The following is a 13,169-nucleotide window of genomic DNA, read 5'->3' as shown; positions in this document are numbered from 1 at the left end:
ATCATGGAATTTTTTTACTCCCTTCACAATTGCCAGACCCTCCTTGTCGATTTGTGAGTAGTTCCGCTCGGTTGCGTTGAGTGTCTGGGAAAAGTATGCCACCGGTACCTCTCTCCCATCCGGGAGTTGGTGTCCCAGGACAGCGCCAATGCCATAGGGCGAGGCGTCGCATGCTAGCACCACCGGCAGCCTCTCGTCAAAGTGTGCCAAGACCGAGTTTGAGACAAGCAAGTCCTTGACTGCCTGGAATGCGGCCTCCTGGCGCTGGCCCCACACCCAAGGGGCCCGCTTGTCCAGGAGTCTGTGTAGGGGCTCCGCTACCGCCGCCTTGTGGGGAAGGAAGGAATGGTAAAAGTTCAATAGTCCCAAGAAGGCCTGAAGTTCAGTCTTGCTCTTGGGCGCTGGGGCATCACAAATGGCCCGTACCTTGTCCCCAGTCGGGTGGACCCCTTCTGCGTCCACCATAAATCCCAGAAAGTCCACCTGAGGCACTCCTAGTAGACATTTTTCCCGCTTCACCTTGAGACCCGCTGTCTGGAAACGGTGCAGAACGGTGCGGAGGCGGTCCTCAAACTCCTCTGGTGTGGGCCCGGCAATCAACACATCATCGAAGAAGGGGGTGACGCCAGGAATCCCTTTAAGGAGCGAGTCCATTAGATTCTGGAATATGCCTGGTGCCACGCTGACACCGAATTGCAGCCGCTTTACCCTGAACGCTCCTCTGTGCGTCACAATCGTCTGTGCCTCTGCTGTGGCCTCATCTACTGGCAGCTGTTGATATGCTTGGGCCAAGTCCAGCTTGCCAAAAATTTTCGACCCAGCCAGGGTAGCAAGGACATGGCTGACCACTGGCACTGGGTATGCATGGGCCGTGAGGGCCTTGTTTATAGTACATTTGTAGTCTGCGCAGATGCGGACCGAACCATTAGGCTTGACGGGTGTGACGATTGGGGTTTCCCAGGGGGCATTAGGCACCGGCTCCAGCACTCCTTGCTCCACTAGCCGGTCCAATTCCTCGTCTATACGTGGTTTCAGGGCGAACGGGACCCGGCGGGCCTTGAGCCTGACTGGTCGTACTGCGGGGTCAAGCTGTAGAGCAATGGGGGGGCCCGTATACTGTCCCAATTTCCCATCGAAAACCCCTGGAAATTCCTTGCATATAGCGTCCACATCCACTTGTAAGGTAGTGTGGTTCACTCCGGTGATGGCTAGTCCCAGTGGTCCAAACCATGCCAATCCCAGTAAGCTAATGTAGGGGCCCTTGACCACAAGCAAGTCCAGTTGCCGCGTCCGCCCTCGGTATTGCACCCTGAAGGTCCCCACCCCCATTGTGGGGACCTTACGTTTCTGGAAGTCCCGGAGGGTGAATGGGGCCGGCCTGAGTTTGGGACCCCCAGTAGGACACAGTTTCCTTAAGGTCCTTGCCGAGATTATGGATAGATTTGAACCCGTGTCAAGCTCCATGCGGCATGGGGCCCCCTCTATCCGTACCTCTACATAAATTTTCTCTATGTTGGGGTAGGGCAACTGGTATACCTGGAAGTCCGTGAGCTCCGTCGAGTTGCCTTGGTGCGTTGGGCCCCGGGACCTGGGGCTCTTGGATTGGTCATCTGATGCCTGGCGTCGGGTGGGCCGAGCCCGACACACCCGGGCGATGTGTCCCAATTTTCTGCACTGCCTGCACTCTGCATTGCGGAAACGGCAGGTCCTCCTCTCGTGAGTTTCCCCGCAGCTTGCGCAGTTCCCTCCTTCTCGTCGAGGCAGCTGTGGTATGTGGGCTGCTTGAGTGCGCTGCTGTACTCGGTGCACCTCCTCCCTGTCAGATCCTGAGTCGTCAGTGAGGTCTTCGTGGTGGACCCTCGGTTGGGATGGCAGGCTCGGCCGTGCCTCTTGCGTCGACCTCTTGGCAGCTTCCGTTGCCAGGGCCTCCTCCAGAGCGACCTGGAACGTTAGGTCCTTCTTAGCGTAGAGTCGTTGTTGCAGTTTCTCATCCCTCAGGCCACCGACGAGGCGGTCACGAAGCATGTTCTCCAGCTCTGAGAAGTTGCAGAACCGGGCGGCTTGGCGGAGAGAGGTCACAAACCCAGTTATGGTTTCCCCAGGGGCTTGCCGCTTTGCATAGAAGGCATTTCGACGAGCCACCACTGAGGGTTGCGGCGAAAAGTGCCCCTTCAGCTGTTCCATTATTGTTTTGTATGGAACAGTAGCGACGTCTTCAGGCGCAAGGAGAGCCCGGGCGATTTCAAACGTCTCCTCTCCGCAGACGCTGAAGAATATCGCCCTCTTCTTGGCGTCTTCTTCATCGGTGACCCCTTTGGCTTCTAGGAGGAAAGTGAAACGGGAGGCGTACGCTTCCCAGTCTCCCGTTGCTGGGTTGAACGGCGAGAAGCTGCTGTCGGTTGCCATTCTGAGTTCCTTGTGTCCCGGAGCTGAAGCCTGGATACACGGTGCGAGGCAGCGGTGCGGCAGGTGGCGGTGCTGCGGTGCTGTGTGCGGCAGTCAGCTCAGCGGGATCCCACCTTCGTCGCCAGTGAAATATACTCAGAGTCGCAAAGTGATTTCATGCTCTTTATTCAGCTCATAGTGGTGAGGAGGAATGAATGAAAGTCCCCTCAAGGTATCTGCTTTATATACATTATTTACACAATGGGCTGCACATGATTGGCTAATTCCGGAATTCTACTGTAAGCCAATCAGGTTGTGGATTCACTTAAATCTGGAGCATGATTGGGTGGTTCCTGCCAACCAATCATACTGCTGCATTGTTCTAGGACCAATCCGACTGCTGCATTCTGAATCCTATTGTTCTAGGACCAATCAGACTGCTGCCTTTTGGATCCTATTGTTCTAGGACCAATCAGACTGCTGCAGTTTGGATCCTATTCGACTCAGTACATAACAAGTCCCAAAACATCTGGAGGGCCGAGTTTGCCTATGCCTGGTTTAAAGGGTAAGAATAGGCAACACAACCCCATCTCCTACAGCAATACACTGCCATTTCATTCTGGAGGTAGTCCCCCCTGCCACATTTTTCATTATTTAGTTTCTGAACGTTAAGTCTTCATCCTCCTCTCCAGCAGAACTGTAAACAAGCCTGATTAAGAAAGAAAAAAGAGAGTCAAGCACCTGTACTGCTATGTGTCACTGCAGAATATTTGCCTGCAGCAAGACTACCACCCCATATTTCCTAGCTAGAGATGGGATATTAGGCTGTTGTTACTAGATCAGAGTTCTTGCAAGTGTCATTCTAAGGGGGGAAAACTTCTCTCTCTCTTTCATCATCTGATAATGCTACTAGCATTATCTTAGCCAGCATCTAGTGAGAAAGAAATCCTGAAGAGACACCCTGGGGGAGGCAGGGAGATAAAAGGTCATTTTAAGGGGTGATTTAAAAGAGCAGGAAGCACAGACTCAAGCAAGACAAGGAAGTGGTTAATAGTCAGAAGCTATGCACAGCACATAGGTCAAGTGCTAGCTTTCCAGGGATAAAAATCACGTAGGTCTGAAAAAATATGGAACATTCCAGGATTCAGTGGCTTTAAAGGGGTGAAATGTTGTTGTTGTTTAGTCGTGTCTGACTCTTCGTGACCCCATGACCAGAGCACGCCAGGCACTTCTGTCTTCCACTGCCTCCTGCAGTTTGGTCAGACTCATGCTGGTAGCTTTAAGAACACTATCCAACCATCTCGTCCTCTGTCGTCCCCTTCTCCTTGTGCCCTCCATCTTTCCCAACATCAGGGGCTTTTCCAGGGAGTCTTCTCTTCTCATGCGGTGGCCAAAGTATTGGAGTCTCAGCTTCAGAATCTGTCCTTCCAGTGAGCACTCAGGGCTGATTTCCTTAAGAATGGATAGGTTTGATCTTCTTGCAGTCCAGGGGACTCTGAAGAGTCTCCTCCAGCACCATAATTCAAAAGCATCAATTCTTCGGCGATCAGCCTTCCTTATGGCCCAGCTCTCACTTCCATAGAAATAGTGAATTAGACCTCCCTAAAGGCTGATTGCTGGAATCCACCAGACCCTTCCCTGAGACGCTGGGAGTCCTCAAAGAGTTACAGAGGAGTGATCTGATATTTACTGGGAAATGTTACGTATCTCTATGAGAGGCTGTGATAGTTCCTGCAATTGTAACAGGGCTGCACAGCCTTCCACATTAGAGATGTCCCGCTTCCACCAACTTCCCCAAACACCCCTTTAAAGCTTTTGTTTACACTGCAACTGAACTGCTTTAGTTAGTATTATTACTATCATTTATTATCCTGCCATTTACCCTGAGGACCCAGGGCAGGTTGCAAAGATCAAAACACAATATTTTAAACAGTTTTTAGAAACTTTAAGTTACAGGAATAAGGTGGGTCCTAAAAGAAACCATGCATTTCAAGTCACAAAAGCCAAGGTAGAGAGGTTTGTCTTTGGCATTTGCCAAAAGCTGACCAATGAAGGTGCCAGGTCTACCACTATGGGGGCTGCCAACCTAGGGGCTTCCACAGAGAAGGCCCTCTCCCAGGCCACACAACCTTCTGTGGGCAGTGGAACAATGATGAGGCCCCCCTCCAACAGTCTTAGCACCTGAGAGGGACTGTAGGGAAGGAGGCGGTCTTTGGGTATTTGTGGCCTCAGTCCTTTTTGGGCTTTAAACAGTAATGTGAGCACATTGAATTGGGGCAGAAAGCAAGCTGGCAAGCTGTGCAGCTGTTTTAAAATGGGTTATTATGAGATCTAAAGTGAAACCTCGACAGTGATCTGCGTGCTGCATTTTGGATGAATTGAAGGGCAGCGCATTACAATAATCCAGACTGGAAGTTACCAGAGCGTAGAGTACAGTGGCCAAGTCAACTCTGTCCAAAAGTGGTCTTAGCTAGCAAACCAGCCAGAACTGAAAAAGGCACTCCTAAGTACCAAAGCCTCTTGAGCCTCCAGAGACATTGAATCCAGATGGTTATGAATGGTTCCTGACGGTTAAATCTGAGAAGAAAAAGAATCCCGTTGTCCCTTAACATGGCAGTCCCTTATCTGTATCTATTCAGAAAGTAAGCAACTGAGTTCAGGGGGAACTGCTTTCAGGATTGTGTGCACAGGATCACAGCCTTAAGAATATTGTATTTAAAGTATTATTATATCAACGCCAGGATCCTGGATACATTCCCATGACAGCAAGCCTCACAAATGTTTGTTGAACATCTTTTTCAAGTGATTGTGGCCAGTAGCATTTTGTTTAATTTTGTATTGGGCGGAGATACGTTAATTTGTTTAACATACAAGCCTTGAATGGTTTCATCAACTTGTAACAAGTTCGTTTCCTTTCGGGTTCTTTTGTAACAAGCTTTTGCTCTTCATTTAACGCTTCCTGGGTTTTTCTTTGTAAAAACAACCATTTGAAAGCAAATGGTAGAAAAGGCTTTGTATTATATTAGAAAAGGCTTTATACAGTTCCCCAAACCACAAATCTCTGCCGCACCCCTGGCTTGATATGTGGGCATCTGATGATGTAAAGCAGGTGAAGGCATGACTGCTATCAATTTGAAGTCCATTTGCAAGTGGATTGTTTTAACAAAACAACACGCTATTCAAGCAGACTTCAAAGGACATTCAAGCAGAATTGTATGGACATCAGGTCATTGGCAGGTGGGCAGTTACACCCAGTTATCAACATTGGCCTGTGGGTGAAGGAAACCTTGATGGAGAATGGTACAAAAAGGACTCCATTGTTATACTTTAATTACAAGTGAAAATATGGATGTGAATTTGTAATTGTATAATGAAAGAAAATCAAATAAAAAGCAATAAAAAGAAGAAAAAGGACTCCAAATAATTTTTTAAGAGAGCATTAGTTACATGGGAGAAGTGGAGGTGGGAAAGGAAGGGTCTTTAGTTGCCATTTAGTGTTATTTACAGAGATGGGCTTACACATAATTGGAATTAGAAACTGGATTCCATTTGTTCTCCATTTTCTAACCATTTACATTGCCCATTGTCTGCTGACATCACGGGCATAGGTTGCCGCTTAACTAAGGTTTACTCAGAGTGGATCCATTGAAATGAATGGACTTAACTTCGCCCAGTGCTATTTTTCTAGAAAGAGTGGTGTCAGAACTCACTATGAACCCATCTCTTGTTCTCTCATAATGGCAATGGCGCCCACCTGAGAGGTGCCAGAACCAGGTTCCGGCTTTAAAAAAGCCCTGACTTCACCCTTTTCATTCATTTCAATGGGTTTACTCTGAGAGAAACTTAGCTGAAGATCAGCCAGTGATTCTGCAACTATATCTGAAACCTTAATTTCAACAGTAACAGAATTAGGGTTTTCTGTTTTCTCCTTTCTCAGAGGATTCCTGTACCTTTAACAGCTGCACAATGAACAGAATCTCAAGAAGTGAAGTGTTTCCAGTCATCACTACTTGTGCATGCCAGGAAAAGCTGTGTGTATGTTGACTTTTTCATTATCATCCTCACACAGTTTTATTATTGATTATCAGCACAGATGTCCCGCCAGGAAAACAGGGGCCCTGTTGGCAAAGAGTGGCATATCAAACTGTTAAAGAAATAAATATTGTGTTGTAACCAACTAAATTCTACTTAGAGTAGACCCACTGCATTGCACAAGGACATCCACTTGCTCAGTGGAATTTTCCCTCTCCCCTCTCTTCATCCTGCCCCCCCATGTACTCGGGGGAGGGGGGGGGGAGGAGAGAACAGAACCCCAGAAAAGATTGGGGTGCTAAGGGAAGAGGAAGTTTCCTTTAGCAAGTGGAAACTCTGATGCAAACAAGGGGACTTAATGGACCTAGGTTAATAAAGTCCATCAATTTCAACAAATTTACTCTGAGTAGTACCAATGTTGGAAACAACTTAGTCTGAGATACATTGTTTTAATGACTTAGTAAGCTTCAAGAAAGGTGGGGACATAGGTTTAATCCCCAACATCTACAGGTAGGGATAAGAAAAAAAACCCTGTCTGGAACCCTGGTGAGCTGGCTCCAGTCAACACAGAGAAGAATATTGATCAGTGACCCAATTCAGTATACGACAGCTTAATATGTGCCTAAATTTTCTTCATTAACAGCACAATTCTAAATATTAACTGAGAAGTGAATCTCACTGGGTTCAATGGTGTTTATTTCTAAACAAAAATGCACCAGATTGCAATGCTAGTGGGGGGAAAATCTGCTCTGGGTATATCACGATGCTATTGTTTAACTATTAAGAATGCATACCAGCAGATTTTGCAAACATAAATGCATTGCTGCAGGCTTTAGTGTTCCTGTTGTGTTGCTGTGGTTTGTTTGTTTTTTTTAAAAAAATACAGCTGAATGAATATATATTTTTAGCTGGAATTATGTAGAGGGAAAGTGTGCACCAAAGAAATATTTTAATAGTTAAAGGGGGAAAAAACTTTTAATAGTGGGCATGTAAAAATAGTGGGGGTGGGAGTCCTGTCACAAAAGGTGGTGTAGTGGCTAATCATGAAGTTGCTGCCTTGAAACTAGCTTCTGCCATGAACTGGAATTCACTGTGTGGCATTAGATGAGCCTCTCTGCTGCAGCCTCGGCTCCTCTCTCCCTCAGCAGTAAAGGTAAAGGTACCCCTGCCTGTACGGGCCAGTCGTGACCGACTCTAGGGTTGCGCGCTCATCTTGCTCAAGAGGCCGGGAGCCGGCACCGTCCGAAGACACTTTCCGGGTCACGTGGCCAGCGTGACGAAGCTGCACTGGTGAGCCAGCACCAGTGCTGCACACGGAAACGCTGTTTACCTTCCCACTCTCAAGCGGTCCCTATTTATCTACTTGCACTTAGGGGTGCTTTCGAACTGCTAGGTGGGCAGGAGCTGGGACCAAACAACGGGAGCTCACCCCGCCGTGGGGATTTGAACCGCCGACCTTACGATCAGCAAGCCCTAGGCACTGAGGTTTTACCCACAGCACAACCCGCATCCCTCCCTCAGCAGTACAAGGGAATAATAATACAGTGGTACCTCGGGTTACAAATGCTTCAGGTTACAAACTCTTCAGGTTACAGACTCCGCTAACCCGGAAGTAGTACCTCTGGTTAATAATTTTACCTCAGAATGAGAACAGAAATTGTGCGCCCCCGGTGCAGCGGCAGCAGGAGGCCCCATTAGGTAAAGTGGTAACTCAGGTCAAGAATGGTTTCAGATTAAGAACGGACCTCCAGAACGAATTACATTCGTAACCAGAGATACTGTACCACTGTACTGAATTTCCTTACATGGTGGTTGTAGGCATTAACAACTAGATAATGCATGTGAAGTGCTTTGAACACTTGAAAGCATTATATATATATATTTCTCCCCTACCTCCCAAGCCGAAGCCATTACAAAAGATAATACCTAAGACAGAATAAAAACATGAGACACATGCTATGTACTGTATTATCACTGTTAATAATAATAGTTATCTAACAGGTGCCCCTGGCACTTAACTGGTCACATTCCATACACCACAGCATTGAATGGTACAGAACATAGTGTTCTTTGATGACCTGTGTCACAAATTAATGAACACTCACATCCAAGTGCTCTCTAAATTGATAGTTAGTCTTTTATATACTAATTTTTTATGCTCTTCTACGTCCATTTAATGCTCCTGAGCTTTTTTTTAGATTCTTTTAGTTCCTTTTAGATTCTTATAGTCTTTTATATTTTCCTTCTGTTTTAATACTTTTTAGCTTTTCAAAATGTTTTACAGATTCTAAATGATTGTACCACACCATAATAAAGATTTGATGATGATGACATAGTGTTCTGTGTGCTTATAAAATGCAACATCTAATTGCAACCTTAATGAAATAATTGTCGACTGACACTGCAGAAAGAGTCCACTTGTATACATCGTGTGACAGGACTGAAACATTGGCAATAAACTTTTTTTTTTTTTGCTAATCTCATTGTTCTCCTAATTCTATATATAGATACAAATGGGTTTACATTTGCAAGAGTTGTTGCAAAAATGTTTAGAAAAAGCAAAACAATTACATCTAGCTCCAGAGGACATGTTCTTTTTGTGAGCTAGAGAATACCATAAGAATTCTGTGCCCTCTAGTGGTGCATCAAGTCACAGAAAAGAAAGCTAAGCAATATAGATGATGTGTGCATATAATATCAACTACACATTGAAGATGCAAGAAGGACCAGGCACAAAATGTTTCACTCTTCATAAGGACATTCACAGCATGATATGCAGGACAGTTTGGTGAGCATTTGACTTTCCCAGAGCACGAAGAAGCTAGGGCAATGTAAACATCTGATACGAAATTTTTAAAAAGGTTAAATATGGAGCAGAAAATTCCATCATGTTCTTCTTGGCACACAACCATGCCAGTGCATAGATTCTGCATTGTTCTGAGATGCCTCCCATAATTAGTCAACTCTTCCACCCTCAAACTTCTCCTGCAGTGCCATGTTTCATGTCAGTTTGTGAGAGCATTTTCTAGCTATAAGCCACAACTGCACTGAAACACTCTAGCCTCACCTTCCCTTATTGGCCAGACCATCCCCCATCGGTCCACTTAATGCATATTATAAATTCTCTCAGCAGTGACCTTTTTCACCTTCGTGCACACAGAACTGGAAAAGGTGGGATTATATTACTTAGCACACAGTTGGCACCAAAAAAAGTTAATCTATAGTTGCATTATTGAATACACTGTCAGGAAAAAATGCTGATGCAAGACAGACCAGACAGCCAGATGCAAAATTTAAAACCAAAAACAACAACAGTGTTTTCAAAGAGGTTACTTTGGACAACCTTTTGTGCATATCTGTGCTTTTTTGCAGGTGAGGGAGGAGAGGTTTGCATTATATTTTCTCGCAAATTTTCCTGTGAAAAATCCTCTTGTAGGTATTACATACAAAGAGGGGGGAAAACTAATTATAAGCCTTTTATCTTTATTACGATTGCTAATAACTTTTTACAATCCATTGCCCGTACTCTTATCAGCACTAGATTTTAGATATATAAGTAAGGCACATAGGTGAGATTTATTTGTCAATGTGCTACAGTTGTTCGCTTGCATGCTTTGCAAAACTTAATTATGATGTCTGAATGTGTCTCATTATTATACATAAAAAGAACTTGGAACAGGAAGACGGACCAGGATTATTAAAATAATCTTTTTCTAAGGAGAAGGTACACAACCTTCCTCCTCATTTCCCTTTGTGTGCTTTGACTGAGTAGAGGATACCTTCAGTCTCCATGCCTAGATTCTTAGCTATATGAAGCACCTAATTATTTCAGACAAGTCCACATTCACAAAGCTCTGGCAAGAAGACAAACCCTGGAAAAATCAGCTAGTGATGAACTCTGCAAACCCAACCCTGACTCGTCTGATGGCTCCTCAGTGACAGATACAGCTTGTTTGCTCTAACCGTCATACCTTATCCTCTCTTTGCAATAATATATGTGCTGGCCTTCAAACTGACTTTAGGTCACAGTTTGGATGGCAGATGCAGAACACGGGGTTTATTTACATCCTATTCCAGATATCTATTAAAAGGAGGCTGGGCTGGGACACTGTAGAGTCCATGGACTGTCACCCTCCCAAATACGTAATAACAATTGTTTTGGGCAGGGATGGGGAGGGGGAATGAAGCATAAAATATATCTACTGCACTAAAATTTTTAAATCCAACCACAATGAGCAAAGGCACAGGGGTTTGCAAGCACTGGCCTACATCTGATCAGCAAAATGTGGTTTGGCCAGGGACCTGCATCTTTACCTGTCCCACACCTGATGTGTAGGGCAGGTTGGTGTGAAAATGGTCTCCCTAGTCCAGTGGCTCTCAAAGGGTGTGGCAGGAGCAGATGGCAAGTGTGGCGGGAAGATTCATTTAAACAATTCAGTATAGCACAGTATAGTATCAAAATAATTTGCAGAATTTAATTTACAGAATATGCAGGGCTTTTTTCAACTGGAACTCCCTGGAGTACAGTTTCAGCACATCTCAAGTGGGTGCCATTGCCATTCTAAGAGAACAAGAGAGGTGTTCATGGTGAGTTCCAGCACCTCCCCACCCCTGAAAAATAGCACTAAGAATGTGGATCGATATCTTTTCAAAATAAGAGCAAGAGCATCAAGTGATACAGCAAGCTCACACCTCTCACTGAGTTTGTATACATACCTAAGGTACATATGTAAGATGCTCATTTATAATTGTATTTTGGGAATGATTCATGTTTTATACATAATCATTTATCAAGTAGCTGTGATCTGTGTTATAAATCAAGCACTGCTATGAGATGTTTCTTTTTGTTTCCCAATGTATTTCTGATCAATAAAAAAATTGGTGCGAGCAAATTTTTATTCTGAAAGCGTGGCCCAGAGAATTTTTTTGAGAACCACTGCCCTAGTCAAATCCTGCTGGGCCCAATTAGACCTGCAGGACAGAGGTTCTCTACCACTGATTTAAAATGTGCTTTCCCCAGAAAACATGGGCAAAATGTTCCTAGAAAAAGCCCACACACCCAGAAAAAGAATTCCCCAGACAGGAAATTCCAGTTTAGCCCTATGGTTATTATAGTTCTATTGAACGATACATATATTATGAGAGTGTGGAGAATTCAGCCATTTTTGAAGTGAAGGCTGACATATTACTTTACAAGAAGGGGATAATGGATGGCTGTCTAATTGCAAATTACTTGATGAAGCCATATATAAAAGCTTTTATCCTTTTCCATGCAATGCCATGATTCTGAGGTAAGGACTAATTTGTTATCCCTGAAATCATGGCTACCAAATATGCTGTGCATTAATGCCATTATGATTTATGTTAATTTTCAATATAAATACCAGACTGAGAGACATTTTTAACTGCATCATAGTGGTTGAATTCTTCTTTCAACAAATGTTATCTCAATTGGTAAAAAAAACTACAGGCGTGTAGTATCTCTTGGTTTCTGTTTTTAATATAATGAAAATAAAAGCTACTTGACAGCACTTTTGACATGATATAGTTGTTTATATTTCTTTTTCAGCAATAAAAGAAAAGAAAAAAGAAAAGAAAAAAAGAGTAGAACATAGTGGAATATCCTTACATCTGAAAACCTGAACCCTCTGGCTGATAGGGGAACCTATCACTGCATGTTAGTGCCATTTTATAAGGAGTGGACAGGAAAAGGGTTTTAGCTTTGTTTCAGCTCATTGGACTGGGGAAATTAACTTTTAACTCACTGACAATTTTATATAATAAACATTTCAACTTATACGAAAAGGCAAGTCACAAAGCTGAAACAATAGGGTATATAACAGAGAGCACATACGTATTTCCACACAGGTAGTTAATAGAATTTGTTGAACCTGATCCAAAGGTGTCTTATAAGAAAAGGTAGAATTCTGATTTGGAAGTGACTGTTCTGTCTGCAGAATGGAAAATAACTGTAAGAACAGCAATCGTACCCCTCAACATGTATGTAGATCTCTGTCTAAAATATTTATAGATTGGAGATTGGAAAACAAATAGAATTATGGGATTGGAAGGGACTACGAGGGTCATTTAGTCCAATCACATACATACATACATACATACATACATACATACATACATACATACATCACAATCTATAAAACAAGCAGCAACAAGGGCAATAAATATTTGAAAACTTTAAAAATGTGAAATCTAAGCACAGGAGAATCAATAAATTCCAGATAAAACAGTAGAAGCTATAACAGTAATTATAACAGTAAAATCTAGTAAAATCTAGAAAAAGCACTAAAACCATGGTGAATAGATGTTGTCTAGGTTTGAGGGGGTTCTCTACTGGTAGGGTGGCATAACTGACTGAGAGTGAGTTTGGTGACATGGTTAGTGTCAGAAATGGGAGTGTCAGACCAAGGGCCTGAGAGATCAGGGTTCAAATCACTTGGCCATGAAGCTCAATGGTGAAGTTTAGCCAGTCACTCTCTCCCTCAGCAGCCTAACCTACCTCAAAAAGTTGTTGTGAAGATAAAATCTGTTCAGGGAAGTCTTTAGTGTTTGATGTTCCATTGTGTTTTTACTATATTTCTTGGGAGCCATCCAGAGTGGCTGGGGCAAACCCAGACAGATGGGTGGCATAATAGTAACAACAACAACAATATTAAAAAAGTGGTGACAGCTATGGGTGCTATTTGGAGAACAGGAGGGATATAGCAGAAAGAAAAAGAAACACCTCTCTATGC

Source organism: Podarcis gaigeae (genome assembly GCF_964106915.1).
Source record: "Podarcis gaigeae genome assembly, chromosome: 3".
NCBI classification, from domain to species: Eukaryota; Metazoa; Chordata; class Lepidosauria; order Squamata; family Lacertidae; genus Podarcis; species Podarcis gaigeae.
This window is presented reverse-complemented; position numbering follows the sequence as displayed.